Consider the following 14,795-nt stretch of genomic DNA (forward strand, 5'->3'; position numbering starts at 1 on the left):
AAGGTTCATTGGCACCCCCCCAAAAATAACCCTAGCGTGTGTATGTGTGTGTACATGTGGTAGGAAAAATAGATTGTAAAAACTCCACTGGGCAGGGAGTGAATGGCCAGGTATTCTTTGTAAAGCGCTGCAGAATATGTGAGCGCTACATAAATAACTGGCAATAAATAAATGACTGCCCTCTCATCTATCATCATGCGTAGTACCGATAATGGGGGAATCTGATTAAGAAAAATATTTACTGTATATCGAACTAAATGGTAACCCTAGTGATAACTTTGGAACTATATACAGTAAGTCACAATATCATGCCACGATAATGTAATTACTGGAGATGAATTTGAGTATCAGTACGGTAAGGGCCTGATTTAGAGGTGGACGCAGTGATGGTGTTGGACATAAGCGGCTGATGTTTTCAGCCAGTTAATACATCTGAGTCGCACTGTATCCCGATGGTCACCGCCAAGGACGCAAAGAACGCCCACTGTTTCGGCATTCCTGGTTGGTAACAGTGAAGTGGCTATGCAGATGTGGGCGTGCTGTGTCCAGCGACTGCATCTTTTTACGCAGTTGCACTGACTTGGGCGGCCATGATCAGACATGCATTCTGTGCCTCCATAGGCCTGGTATAATGTCCGATGGTGCGACCGATGGGGAGTCTTTGTAGGCACATCGCTTGATCAGCGGCGCATTCTGTGGCATTAGCATATAGGGGCAGTAGTGCTGTGTAACAAGACAAAGTTGAGGCTGCATTAATATGAACCTGTCAATCAGGCCCTTAGTCTCCTAAGATTGCAATACACTGTCATGCCCCTAAGTTAAATAAATTAAAGTTAAATAACACCCAGGTTGCCCCATAATATCGGGCATACATTCATTAGCTGCAAGGTTTTCACACTCTATAGATATACAGCTACAAGCAGTTGTTATGAAACTAAACTCCTATACAAGGGATGCCATACTACACTCCTTAGTAGATTGAATGGAAAGACACCTGTAGATTGTTGGCGGATGACGTGCAGACCTTGAATCGCTTTCCGCTATCCCAGAATTGGGAATAATAAGGGCTGGTAATGAGGAAAGCATTGAGGCGGTCGTCAAAGAACTCAGCCTAAACATCTGGAATTTAAAATTTACCCACAAATGCAGTGCTGCCATCAGAAATTGTTGGGCCTGACAAAATAGGCAAGCCCCCCCCCCCCCCCCCATCCTGGGATGGGGGCATGGCAAGAGGAAAAGTTGTTGTGAAGGGCACAGGAGAAAGGTGGGTTGTGGGGACGCAGGGAAACATGGGATGCTGTAGGATCAATCTTAGAATTAGGTGGGGGGCAGTGGCGTATCTATAATGGGTGCAGTGTGTGCGGTGAACACGGGCCACCGGGGTTCAGCGGCGACCGCACAGTCTGCACCCATTTTTTAAAATACTCACCTCTCTGGAGTCCCCCGCCGGTGGTAGCATCTCTCCTCAAATCTCCGGTAAATGGAGCTGCGGACATTTTTCTGGAGATTTGCGCATGCGTAGTAAGAAAATCTCTGGGAAAATGCTGCATCACCATTTTCCCTGAGATTTGCGCATGCGTAATAGATGCACCACCGCAAAATACTTTTTTGCCTTAGAGGCTGAGTAGGGAGTCCAGCAGTACAATCAGTAGCAAACAACGTCCATGTCGTCCAAACAACGCGTTTCGGAGAAAATCTCCAAGCTTGAAAAAGGAGATTCTGGACTCCCTACTCAGCCTCCAAGGAAAAAAAGTATTTTGCGGTGGTGCCGTGTTACTCTACCGGGGCGCTATTGCTTTTCAAATAAATGCTCTTTGCCCACCGCAAATCCTCTAGAGGGTGAGAAACTCATTTGGGATCAGTGCAATCTTATCTGTTGTATATATATTTATGTTTTACTGTGTAATCATTAAAAAGTGTGTTTTTATTTATAACACCTTGTTATTCATCTTTGTTATAAGAGCGCCTATGCACATATTATATTATTTTCCATATATTTAAATATTGTATTTAAAAAAATATATACCTAGGGGGTGTTTTGCAAATGTTATTAGGAATTTCTCCTACAAATACATGGAAATCTGGTAATCCGGATAGGGCATGAATAAACTCTAACGTGTTTCACGGGCCTACTTTCTCAGATTGTTTATGCCAATTTGTAAAGTAAGTCCCTATTTATGATGAGCACACACTTAAACATGTTCTCATGGTTGGGACGAATTCCCTTCATCCTGGACCATCCGGCATTGAGCGTAGCCACTGTGTGATGTAATGAATGAAGGAAGGAACGATATGTTGTTCCGTCCTTCATTGGACTGCAATCCTTGTATACTCATACACCATTTCTTCTGGTTGGCTGTGCAAAATGCTAAACTAGAAGATAACATATGCGACCCGTGGGAGTGCACAATTATGCACACACTGCACGATATACACAATTTGTCATTCTTATTTGCCCGGAAACAACAAATTGTGCAAATATCTTGCAAGAGTGTACCTGGCCTAAGATGAGTTCTGTGGGTTACTCTGTGGCAAGGCCTGGTTAGATCCCAGTTGATGTGGCAATTGCCTATTTATGGCTATGGCACTTACAGTATAAGTAGGCAACGTGTCTGGATTTAAAGCAAACTAAGCATCAGAAATGTTTATTGGCAGATGGGAATTTTAATAATCCCTACTGTGGATATTAAAATGCTTTAAATGCATCAGGAAAATATCTTTGAAAAAGTTGGGCGTCACCCAGTGAAACACATCATTATTTGGAAATGATTATTGCAATTACAACCTGTGAATGAGACCATTATGTGTGTACCAGAACTATCGGCACTAGGAACCTTATTTCACAGCCTCTGCAGTGAGGGATGACACTTTTGGTTGAACTGGCTGGCAACTGCAGGAACAGACAGCATACAAATCAAGCGTTTTTTTGCCCCAATAGCTGTAGGAGGATGTCATAGATATTAGTACGAAGGTAACTATGATTGTAATCTATTACTAACAGCCTTCATTACTAGCATGACAATTACCAGTACCCTCCTAATGAGGAGCTCAGGCACTGCCTTGCAGAAGAGACTGTTCTCCATGACAATTCAGTTATCATTATGGGCTTATGGTAGAGGCTAGATCCAAGTGGCCTAAGGGCATACTTGCCTACCTGACCCTCTCCATGAGGGAGAAAATGCTCTGTTCCTGGACTTTCCTGGTAATGTATGATTGCCATCACCTGTGGATAAATGCCTTTCTTATCAATTAACTAGCTCACCACAGGTGATGGCAATCATACATTACAAGGAAAGTCCAGGAACAGAGCATTTTCTCCCTCATGGAGAGGGTCAGGTAGGCAAGTATGCCTAAGGGACCTTCATGGGCTTATAGCATCTATTCCAGCTAATACTGTCTGTGCCTGCTTGTAAGTAACTCATGGTCTCTAATGTACTTATAAGCAATATTTGATTTTTTTTTATACCTTTATGTATGTATGATGTTTAGTTGTATGTTTCTTTTGTTGATAAAAGTATTCAGATTCAAATATTCCCTTATATACTGTGAATTGGTTTTGTTAAGTATTTCTTTCTGATAGAGCACTTCTGTAATGTCAGTCTTTGCTGCACACTTTTTTTCTGGAAAACTATATAAAAGTGACTGTACTGTGATGCAGGAGTATCAGCTCATGTGGCTAACGGATGCAAGGTGGCACCAGACTGTCAGTAATATACACACTGTACAATAAAACGTCCGATCAGAACTTCTCCATGCACCTCCACATGGGCCATCCACACATCCCTGTGTGCCACACACACAACTTGGCATCCCCACATCTCAGCCACACAGCGCGTGGAATCCCCAAATCCTTAGTTGCCAAACAGCAGCAGTCCTCTGCGTGGGTCTACTACGATATCCCAGCGCTGGGATCCCGACCGCCGGAATGCTGGCAGTGGGGCGAGCACAAAAGAGCCCCTTGCGGGCTCGCTGCGCTCGCCATTCTGCAGTCGCCATGGTGGCGTGCTACATGCGCCACGCTATTTGTGCTCCCTCCAGGGGTGTCGTGAACACCCCAAGAGGGAGAATAGTTGGCTGTATTTCAGGATCCCGACAACCGGGATATCGAATGCTTCCCCTCTGCGTGTAGTGCATCTACTGTGCAGCCTCTTAATTGGGTACATGTGTATTGCAGCCCTGTGCCATGATACATAAAGCAGGGCTTTACACATTTTTCAAAAATCTAGGAGCCAGGATGAAAGCGTAGGATCCAGACATCATTATCCCAAAAGAAAAAAAAACCTGAAATACAACCACCACACCTTTCATGCGGCTTCATGCTGAAGTACGTCACGTGTTGTGTTCTGGCTTGGTGGGTATATAATGTGTGCGATAGACCGTTTGCGCACACATAGGTCATAAGTAAATGGGGCGATTTATCTGAGTTGCAAAAAGGGATGATTATCGACTGTTGGGACAAGGATGGCAGTATTTCTGACACAGCGCAGTTTATGAACTGTTCGCGTGCTGCTGTGGTCAGGGTGTATCATGACTGGACAAATGGCACCATTGCGAATAACTGACGTGAAAACTGGGGAGCACCATGTGCCACTGATGTGAGAGGTGAACATCAATTACGAAGGTGCACGAGGGCCACAGTGGAGAAGCTCACCATCAAAGTGTACCTGTGCCAACCTACCAGCACTCCCAGTCAGTCTAGCTGCTGTCCGTGCTGCATTTGGCAGTTAATCTCGCTATTGGCTGGTGATCATAATATTGTGACTCAAGCGTGTATCGTTTTTGGGTCCTACTGTGCCTGACTTACTACGAATTAGGGGCACTACTATCTAATATACTATAAATTTGCAGCAAAAGATAGGCATGTTGTTGGGTCTGATGAGTATTGAAGGCCTATAAACATTTTCATACTTATTGGCTGGGGATGATAATTTGTCTCCTAAACTTGTAAGGTGGCACCTAGATTTTAGAAAAATTTGTGGTGACTTGTTATAATGGAGGCATACAAATTTGTAGACTTAATAATGTCTTATAAGGAGGTGACCTTAAGTGTGTGTGTGTGTGTGTGTGTGTGTGTGTAGTATATGTAGGAGTACATAATACACTAAGGGGCACGTGTATAAAAGCTATTAACATACTGTATGTGCTATGTTTCGCACACTGACTGTCTATTTCTCTTAAGTCCTAGAGGATGCTGGGGACTCTGTAAGGACCATGGGGTATAGACGGGCTCCGCAGGAGACATGGGCACTACAAAGAACTTTTTGTATGGGTGTGCACTGGCTCCTCCCTCTATGCCCCTCCTCCAGACCTCAGTTAGATTTTGTGCCCAGAGGAGATAGGGTGCATTACAGGGAGCTCTCCTGAGTTTCTCTGATTAAAGAATTTTGTTAGGTTTTTTATTTTCAGGGAGCACTGCTGGCAACAGGCTCCCTGCATCATGGGACTGAGGAGAGAGAAGCAGACCTACTTCACTGATAGGCTCTGCTTCTTAGGCTACTGGACACCATTAGCTTCAGAGGGAGTCGGAACGCAGGTCTCACCCTGCCGTTCGTCCCGGAGCCGCGCCGCCGTCCTCCTCGCAGAGCTGGAAGATAGAAGCCGGGTGAGTATTAGAAGAAAAGAAGACTTCAAGGCGGCAGAAGACTTCAGATCTTCACCGAGGTAAGCGCGCAGCGGTAACGCTGCACGCCATTGCTCCCGCACAACACACACACAGAACAGGCACAGATGGGTGCAGGGCGGCGCCCTGGGCAGCAATAAACCTCTGGACTGGCATTTCTGGGCATATTAGGCTGCGGAGGCAGTAAATACATATACCCCCGCCATTTTTTTAATATTGAAGCGGGACCGAAGCCCGCCGCTGGTGGGGGCGGAGCTTGATCCCTCAGCACTAACAGCGCCATTTTCTCCACAGAAGCTGCAGAGACGCTGGCTCCCCGGACTCTCCCCTGCTGAACACAGTAACAGAGGGCTGAAAAAGAGGGGGGGGGGGCACAATTATTGGCGCAGTGAGTGTATAACATTGTGATATATCATAAAAGCGCTATCTGGTTTTATTCCATTGTCAGTTGGCGCTGGGTGTGTGCTGGCATACTCTCTCTCTGTCTCTCCAAAGGGCCTTTGTTGGGGAATTGTCCCCTTATAGTCATATCCCGGTGTGTGTGGGGTGTCGGTACGTACGTGTCGGCATGTTTGAAGCGGAAGGCTCGTCCAAGGAGGAGGTGGAGCAGATGAGTGGTGAGTCCCCGTCGGCGGTGCTGACTCATGAGTGGATGGACATGTGGCATATGTTGAATGCAAGTGTGGCATCATTACATAAAAGACTGGACAAAGCAGAGTCCAGGGACACAACAGGGAGTCAATCCACGGATTGGACCGAGTCACAGGGCCCTGCAGGGTCTCAGAAACGTAGATTCCTAGGCATGATTCTGGACACGGAACAAAAGAAGATTTTTCTTCCATCGGAAAAAGCCCAGGACCTCCAGAACATGGTCAGAGACCTGCTAAAGCCAAAAAGAGTGTCAGTTCATCAATGCACTCGAGTTCTGGGAAAAATGGTGGCAACCTACGAGGCCATCCCCTTCGGCAGGTTTCATGCGAGGATTTTTCAGTGGGACCTTCTGGACAAGTGGTCCGGGTCCCATCTACAAATACATCGGAAAATAACACTGTCCCCCAGGGCCAGGGTTTCGCTCCTATGGTGGCTGCAGAGTGCTCACCTTCTAGAGGGTCGCAGGTTCGGCATTCAGGACTGGGTTCTGGTGACCACGGACGCGAGCCTCCGAGGATGGGGAGCAGTCACACTAGGAAGGAATTTTCAGGGAATATGGTCAAGCCAGGAGGCTTGTCTACACATCAACGTGCTGGAATTAAGGGCCATATACAACGGCCTACGACAAGCCGAGAATCTTCTTCGCGACCTACCGGTTCTGATACAATTAGACAATGTAACAGCCGTGGCTCATGTAAACCGCCAAGGCGGGACGAGGAGCAGAGTCGCGATGGCGGAAGCCACCAGGATTCTTCGCTGGGCGGAAAATCACGTAAGCGCTCTGTCAGCTGTCTTCATTCCGGGAGTGGACAACTGGAAAGCACACTTCCTCAGCAGACACGATCTCCATCAAGGAGAGTGGGGACTTCATCAGGAAGTCTTTGCAGAGATAACAAGTCTCTGGGGAATTCCTCAGATAGACATGATGACGTCACGCCTCAACAAGAAGCTTCGGAGGTATTGTGCCAGGTCCCGGGACCCTCAGGCAGTAGCAGTAGACGCCCTGGTGACACCATGGGTTTTTCAGTCGGTCTATGTGTTTCCTCCTCCTTCCTCTCATCGCAAAAATTTTGAGGATCATAAGACAAAAAAAGAATACAGACAAGGGGGGTAATTCCAAGTTGATCGCGGTAGGATTTTTGTTAGCAATTGGGCAAAACCATGGCCCTCATTCCGAGTTGATCGGTCGCAAGGCGAATTTAGCAGAGTTACACACGCTAAGCCGCCGCCTACTGGGAGTGAATCTTAGCTTCTTAAAATTGCGACCGATGTATTCGCAATATTGCGATTACTAACTACTTAGCAGTTTCAGAGTAGCTCCAGACTTACTCTGCCTGTGCGATCATTTCAGTGCTTGTCGTTCCTGGTTGACGTCACAAACACACCCAGCGTTCGCCCAGGCACTCCCACCGTTTCCCCGGCCACTCCTGCGTTTTTTCCGGAAACGGTAGCGTTTTCAGCCACACGCCCATAAAACGCTGTGTTTCCGCCCAGTAACACCCATTTCCTGTCAATCACATTACGTTCGCCGGAGCGATGAAAAAGCCGTGAGTAAAAATACTTTCTACATAGCAAAGTTACTTGGCGCAGTCGCAGTGCGAACATTGCGCATGCGTACTAAGCGGATTTTCATTGCGATGCGATGAAAAATACCGAGCGAACAACTCGGAATGAGGGCCCATGTGCACTGCAGGGGAGGCAGATATAACGTGCAGAGAGAGTTAGATTTGGGTGGGGTGTGTTCAATCTGCAATCTAATTTGCAGTGTAAAAATAAAGCAGCCAGTATTTACCCTGCACAGAAATAAAATAACCCACCCAAATCTAACTCTTTCTGCACATGTTATATCTGCCCCCCTGCAGTGCACATGGTTTTGCCCAATGGGCTTCTCTCCCAGAAGTCCAGACTTTTGTAAAGGGAGTGCTGCACATCCAGCCTCCTTTTGTGCCCCCAGTGGCACCTTGGGACCTTAACGTGGTGTTACAGTTCCTTAATTCACACTGGTTTGAACCCCTTCAAATGGTTGAATTAAAATTTCTCACCTGGAAAGTGGTCATGTTATTAGCCTTGGCATCTGCAAGGCGGGTGTCAGAGTTGGCGGCCTTGTCTCACAAGAGCCCCTACTTGATTTTTCATGTAGACAGAGCAGAATTGAGGACTCGCCCTCAATTTTTGCCTAAGGTGGTGTCATTTCATATGAACCAACCTATCGTGGTACCTGTGGCTACGAGTGACTTGGAGGACTCCAAGTCCCTGGATGTAGTCAGGGCCTTAAAAATGTATGTAGTCCGGACGGCTAGAGTTAGGAAAACAGAGGCTCTGTTTGTCCTGTATGCAGCCAACAAGGTTGGCGCGCCTGCTTCTAAGCAGACTATTGCTCGCTGGATCTGTAACACGATTCAGCAGGCTCATTCTATGGCAGGATTGCCGTTACCTAATTCAGTAAAGGCCCATTCCACTAGGAAGGTGGGCTCTTCTTGGGCGGCTGCCCGAGGCTACTCGGCATTACAGCTTTGCCGAGCAGCTACTTGGTCGGGATCAAACACTTTTGCATAATTCTACAAGTTTGATACCCTGGCTGATGAAGACCTTGCATTTGCTCAGTCGGTGCTGCAGAGTCATCCGCACTCTCCCGCCCGATTGGGAGCTTTGGTATAAACCCCATGGTCCTTACGGAGTCCCCATCATCCTCTAGGACGTAAGAGAAAATAAGATTTTAAACCTACCGGTAAATCTTTTTCTCCTAGTCCGTAGAGGATGCTGGGCGCCCGTCCCAGTGCGGTCTGAATCTGCAAGACTTGTATATAGTTGTTGCTTACATAAGGGTTATGTTACAGTCGGAATCGGTCTTTTGACGGATACTGTTTGTTGTTCATACTGTTAACTGGTTGAATATGTTCCAGGTTATATGGTATGATTGGTGTGGGCTGGTATGAATCTTGCCCTTGGATTAACAAAATCCTTTCCTCGTATTGTCCATCTCCTCTGGGCACGGTTCTCTAACTGAGGTCTGGAGGAGGGGCATAGAGGGAGGAGCCAGTGCACACCCATACTAAAAGTTCTTTGTAGTGCCCATGTCTCCTGCGGAGTCCGTCTATACCCCATGGTCCTTACGGAGTCCCCAGCATCCTCTACGGAATAGGAGAAAAAGATTTACCGGTAGGTTTAAAATCTTATTTTTACCTTTAGCGATGCATCAAAAATGTGCCCTTCAATCAAAGTGCCTTTCTCTGTGAAAAGTACCCTGCCCTTAAAATAAAAATCGTAGAGTGAACACTGCATGGGGCTAGTAGATAGGTACCAAACAAAACAGCAACATTTATGATGTTGAGTGTATTATTATAATGCCATAGTAGGTAATACTGTATAAGATATATAATATTTTTTTTATACATTAGAAATGTAGGTTCGTTTGCAGGATTCTTGCTGATATATTAATATGGCCATCTGGAAAATCTTACCATGATCCTAACTGTGTGGAGTTTGTACTTTCTCCCTGTACTTCTGTGGGTTTCCTCCGGGTATTCCGGTTTCTTCACACACACCGAAAATATACTGGTAGGTTAACTGGCTCCCAAACAAAGAATTAACCCTAGTGTGTACAGATGTGTCCTTCCTCATTGTTACTGCAGTCACGTTAAACAGCCTATCTAGTTGGGCCTAGTCATGAGCACGTTTCCTAACACTGAGCATCTTTTTGTGCATTCCCCCCCCCCCCGAAAATGAATCTTATTTACATTTCTCTGACGTCCTAGTGGATGCTGGGGACTCCGTATGGACCATGGGGAATAGACGGCTCCGCAGGAGACTGGGCACATCTAAAGAAAGATTTAGGACTATCTGGTGTGCACTGGCTCCTCCCCCTATGACCCTCCTCCAAGCCTCAGTTAGATTTCTGTGCCTGGCCGAGCTGGATGCACACTAGGGGCTCTCCTGAGCTCCTAGAAAGAAAGTATAGTTTAGGTTTTTTATTTTACAGTGAGACCTGCTGGCAACAGGCTCACTGCAGCGAGGGACTAAGGGGAGAAGAAGCGAACCTACCTAAGTGGTGGTAGCTTGGGCTTCTTAGGCTACTGGACACCATTAGCTCCAGAGGGATCGCACACAGGACCCGACCTCGTCGTCCGTTCCCGGAGCCGCGCCGCCGTCCCCCTTACAGAGCCAGAAGCAAGAAGGTCCGGAAAATCGGCGGCTGAAGACTTCTGTCTTCTCCAAGGTAGCGCACAGCACTGCAGCTGTGCGCCATTGCTCCTCATGCACACCACACACTTCGGTCACTGATGGGTGCAGGGCGCTGGGGGGGGGGCGCCCTGAGCAGCAATATTAACACCTTGGCTGGCAAAACTGACACCATATATAGCCCCAGAGGCTATATAGGTGTAAATTACCCCTGCCAGAATAACACAAAAAGCGGGAGAAAGCCCGCCGAAAAAGGGGCGGAGCCATCTCCCTCAGCACACTGGCGCCATTTTCCCTCACAGCTCCGCTGGAAGGATCACTCCCTGGCTCTCCCCTGCAGTCCTGCACTACAGAAAGGGTAAAAAAGAGAGGGGGGGCACTAAATTTAGGCGCAGTATATATATAATACAAGCAGCTATAGGGGAAAACACTCTGTATAGTGATATCCCTCTGTTATATAGCGCTCTGGTGTGTGCTGGCATACTCTCCCTCTGTCTCCCCAAAGGGCTTTGTGGGGTCCTGTCCTCTGTCAGAGCATTCCCTGTGTGTGTGCTGTGTGTCGGTACCGCTGTGTCGACATGTATGATGAGGAAAATGATGTGGAGGCAGAGCAAATGCCTGTAAATGTGTTGTCACCCCCTGAGGGGTCGACACCTGTGTGGATGGACTTATGGAAGGCATTACGTGACAGTGTCAGCTCCTTACATAAAAGGTTTGACGACATAGGACAGCCGGCTACTCAGCTTGTGACTGTTTCAGCGTCTCAAATGTCATCAGGGGCTTTAAAACGCCCGCTACCTCAGATGGCAGACACAGATGTCGACACGGATACCGACTCCAGTGTCGACGACGATGAGACTAGTGTACCCTCCAATAGGTCCACCCGTTACATGAATGAGGCAATGAAAAATGTTTTACACATTTCTGATAGTACCCCAGGTACCACAAAAAAGGGTATTATGTTCGGTGAGAAAAAACTACCTGTAGTTTTTCCTGCATCTGAGGAATTAAATGAGGTGTATGAGGAAGCCTGGACTTCCCCCGATAAGAAATTGATAATTTCTAAACGGTTATTGGCAGCGTACCCTTTCCCGCCAGAGGATAGGTCACGTTGGGAAACATCCCCTAGGGTAGATAAAGCGCTTACACGTTTATCAAAACAGGTGGCACTACCGTCTCGGGATACGGCCGCCCTAAAGGATCCTGCTGATAGAAAGCAGGAGGCTACCCTAAAAGCTATATATACACCACACGGGCATTATATTGCGACCAGCGATTGCATCAGCATGGATATGCAGTGCTGCTGCTGCGTGGTCAGATTCCCTGTCGGATAATATTGATACCCTGGATAGGGACAATATTTTGCTGACAGTAGAGCGAGGCGCATCCTTTCTGCCGAGAGGCAAAGGTTGAGGGAAAAAGCTGCAGCATACAGCCAGTTCCCAAGAGCAAAAGTCCTCTCCCGCGTCCGGTAAGTCCACAGCATGACGCTGGGGCTTCACAGGCGGACCCGGGTACGGTGGGGGCCCGTCTCAGAAATTTCAGCACACAGTGGGCTCTCTCACAGGTGGATCCCTGGATCCTTCAAGTAGTATCTCAGGGGTACAGGCTGGAATCCGAGACGTCCCCCCCCCCCCCCCCGCCGTTTTCTAAAATCTGCCTTACCAGCAACTCCCTCTGCCAGGGAGGCAGTGTTGGTGGCTATCCAAAAACTGTATTCACAGCAAGTGATTGTCAAGGTACCCCTCCTTCAGCAAGGAAAGGGTTACTATTCCACAATGTTTGTGGTACCGAAACCGGACGGTTCGGTGAGACCCATCTTAAATTTAAAATCCTTGAACACGTATATCAGAAAGTTCAAGTTCAAGATGGAATCGCTCAGGGCGGTTATTGCGAGCCTGGACGAGGGGGATTACATGGTCTCTCTGGACATCAAGGATGCCTACCTGCATGTCCCCATTTACCCTCCTCACCAGGAGTACCTCAGGTTTGTGGTACAGGACTGTCACTATCAGTTCCAGACGCTGCCGTTTGGGTTATCCACGGCACCGAGGGTCTTTACCAAGGTAATGGCCGAAATGATGATACTCCTTCGCAAGAAGGGAGTTTTAATTATCCCGTACTTGGACGATCTCCTGATAAAGGCGAGGTCCAAGGAACAGTCGGTAGTGGGGGTAGCACTTTCTCGGGAAGTGCTACAACAGCACGGCTGGATTCTCAATATTCCAAAGTCACAGCTGGTCCCGAAGACACGTCTTCTGTTCCTGGGAATGATTCTGGACACAGACCAGAAAAAAGTGTTTCTTCCAGTGGAAAAAGCCGAGGAGTTGTCATCTCTAGTCAGAGACCTCCTAAAACCGGGACAGGTGTCGGTACATCAATGCACCCGAGTCCTGGGAAAAATGGTAGCTTCGTACGAAGCAATTCCATTCGGAAGGTTCCACGCAAGGACTTTCCAGTGAGACCTGTTGGACAAATGGTCCGGGTCCCATATCCAGATGCAACAGCGGATAACCCTGTCGGCAAGGACCAGGGTGTCGCTGCTGTGGTGGCTGCAGAGGGCTCATCTACTAGAGGGCCGCAGATTCGGAATACAGGACTGGGTCCTGGTGACCACGGATGCCAGCCTTCGGGGCTGGGGTGCAGTCACACAGGGAAGAAATTTCCAAGGACTGTGGTCAAATCAGGAGATTTCGCTTCACATAAATATTCTGGAGCTAAGGGCCATTTACAATGCCCTAAGCCAAGCAAGGCCCCTGCTTCAGAACCAACCGGTACTGATCCAATCAGACAACATCACGGCGGTCGCCCATGTAAACAGACAGGGCGGCACAAGAAGCAGGAGGGCAATGGCAGAAACCACAAGGATTCTCCGATGGGCGGAAAATCATGTGTTAGCACTGACAGCAGTGTTCATTCCGGGAGTGGACAACTGGGAAGCAGACTTCCTCAGCAGGCACGACCTCCACCCGGGAGATTGGGGACTTCATCCAGAAGTCTTCCAAATGCTGGTAAACCGTTGGGAAAGACCACAGGTAGACATGATGGCGTCCCGCCTCAACAAAAAGCTAAAAAGATATTGCGCCAGGTCAAGGGACCCTCAGGCGATCGCTGTGGACGCTCTAGTAACACCGTGGGTGTACCAGTCGGTTTATGTGTTTCCTCCTCTGCCTCTCATTCCCAAGGTACTGAGAATAATACGAAGGCGAAGAGTGAAAACTATACTCGTGGTTCCGGACTGGCCAAGAAGAGCTTGGTACCCGGAACTTCAAGAAATGCTTTCAGAGGACCCTTGGCCTCTGCCGCTCAGACAAGACCTGCTGCAGCAGGGGCCCCTGTCTGTTCCAAGACTTACCGCGGCTACGTTTGACGGCATGGCGGTTGAACACCGGATCCTGAAGGAAAAGGGCATTCCGGAGGAAGTCATCCCTACCCTGATCAAAGCCAGGAAAGATGTCACCGCAAAACATTATCACCGCATTTGGCGGAAATATGTTGCTTGGTGTGAGGCCAGGAAGGCCCCAACGGAGGAATTCCAACTGGGTCGATTCCTGCATTTCCTGCAAGCAGGGGTGACGTTGGGCCTCAAATTGGGGTCCATTAAGGTCCAGATTTCGGCCCTGTCGATTTTCTTCCAGAAAGAACTGGCTTCACTGCCTGAAGTTCAGACTTTTGTCAAAGGAGTTCTGCATATTCAGCCTCCTTTTGTGCCCCCAGTGGCACCTTGGGATCTCAATGTGGTTTTGGAGTTCCTGAAATCACATTGGTTTGAACCACTTAAGACTGTGGATTTGAAATATCTCACGTGGAAAGTGGTCATGCTGTTGGCCCTGGCTTCGGCCAGGCGTGTGTCAGAATTGGCGGCTTTGTCATATAAAAGCCCTTATCTGATTTTCCATATGGATAGGGCAGAGTTGAGGACTCGTCCTCAGTTTCTCCCGAAGGTGGTATCAGCGTTTCACTTGAACCAGCCTATTGTGGTGCCTGCGGCTACTAGGAACTTGGAGGATTCCAAGTTACTGGACGTAGTCAGGGCCCTGAAAATTTATGTTTCCAGGACGGCTGGAGTCAGGAAAACTGACTCGCTGTTTATCCTGTATGCACCCAACAAACTGGGTGCTCCTGCTTCTAAGCAGACTATCGCGCGCTGGATTTGTAGCACTATTCAGCTGGCGCATTCTGCGGTGGGACTACCGCAGCCTAAATCTGTAAAAGCCCATTCCACAAGGAAGGTGGGCTCATCTTGGGCGGCTGCCCGAGGGGTCTCGGCTTTACAACTTTGCCGAGCTGCTACTTGCTACACGTTTGCAAAATTCTACAAATTTGATACCCTGGCTGAGGAGGA

General features: G+C 48.1%; 1 protein-coding gene across 4 annotated transcripts in view; it reads left to right on the forward strand.

Annotated features, from left to right (window-relative positions):
• Positions 1-2,828: 2,828 nt before the first annotated feature.
• Positions 2,829-14,795, forward strand: part of B3GAT3 (beta-1,3-glucuronyltransferase 3) — a 36,640-nt gene continuing 24,673 nt past the window's right edge. For 3 of the 4 annotated variants that reach the window (XM_063918050.1, XM_063918049.1, XM_063918052.1), the window contains exon 1: positions 2,829-2,971. The gene's annotated coding sequence lies outside the window, so the exon portion shown is untranslated. Of the gene's footprint in view, positions 2,972-3,340; positions 3,410-14,795 lie in introns of those variants that run through there. The other variant, XM_063918051.1, reaches the window with a different exon arrangement.

This window comes from Pseudophryne corroboree, chromosome 4, assembly GCF_028390025.1.
Source record: "Pseudophryne corroboree isolate aPseCor3 chromosome 4, aPseCor3.hap2, whole genome shotgun sequence".
Lineage (NCBI taxonomy): Eukaryota > Metazoa > Chordata > Amphibia > Anura > Myobatrachidae > Pseudophryne > Pseudophryne corroboree.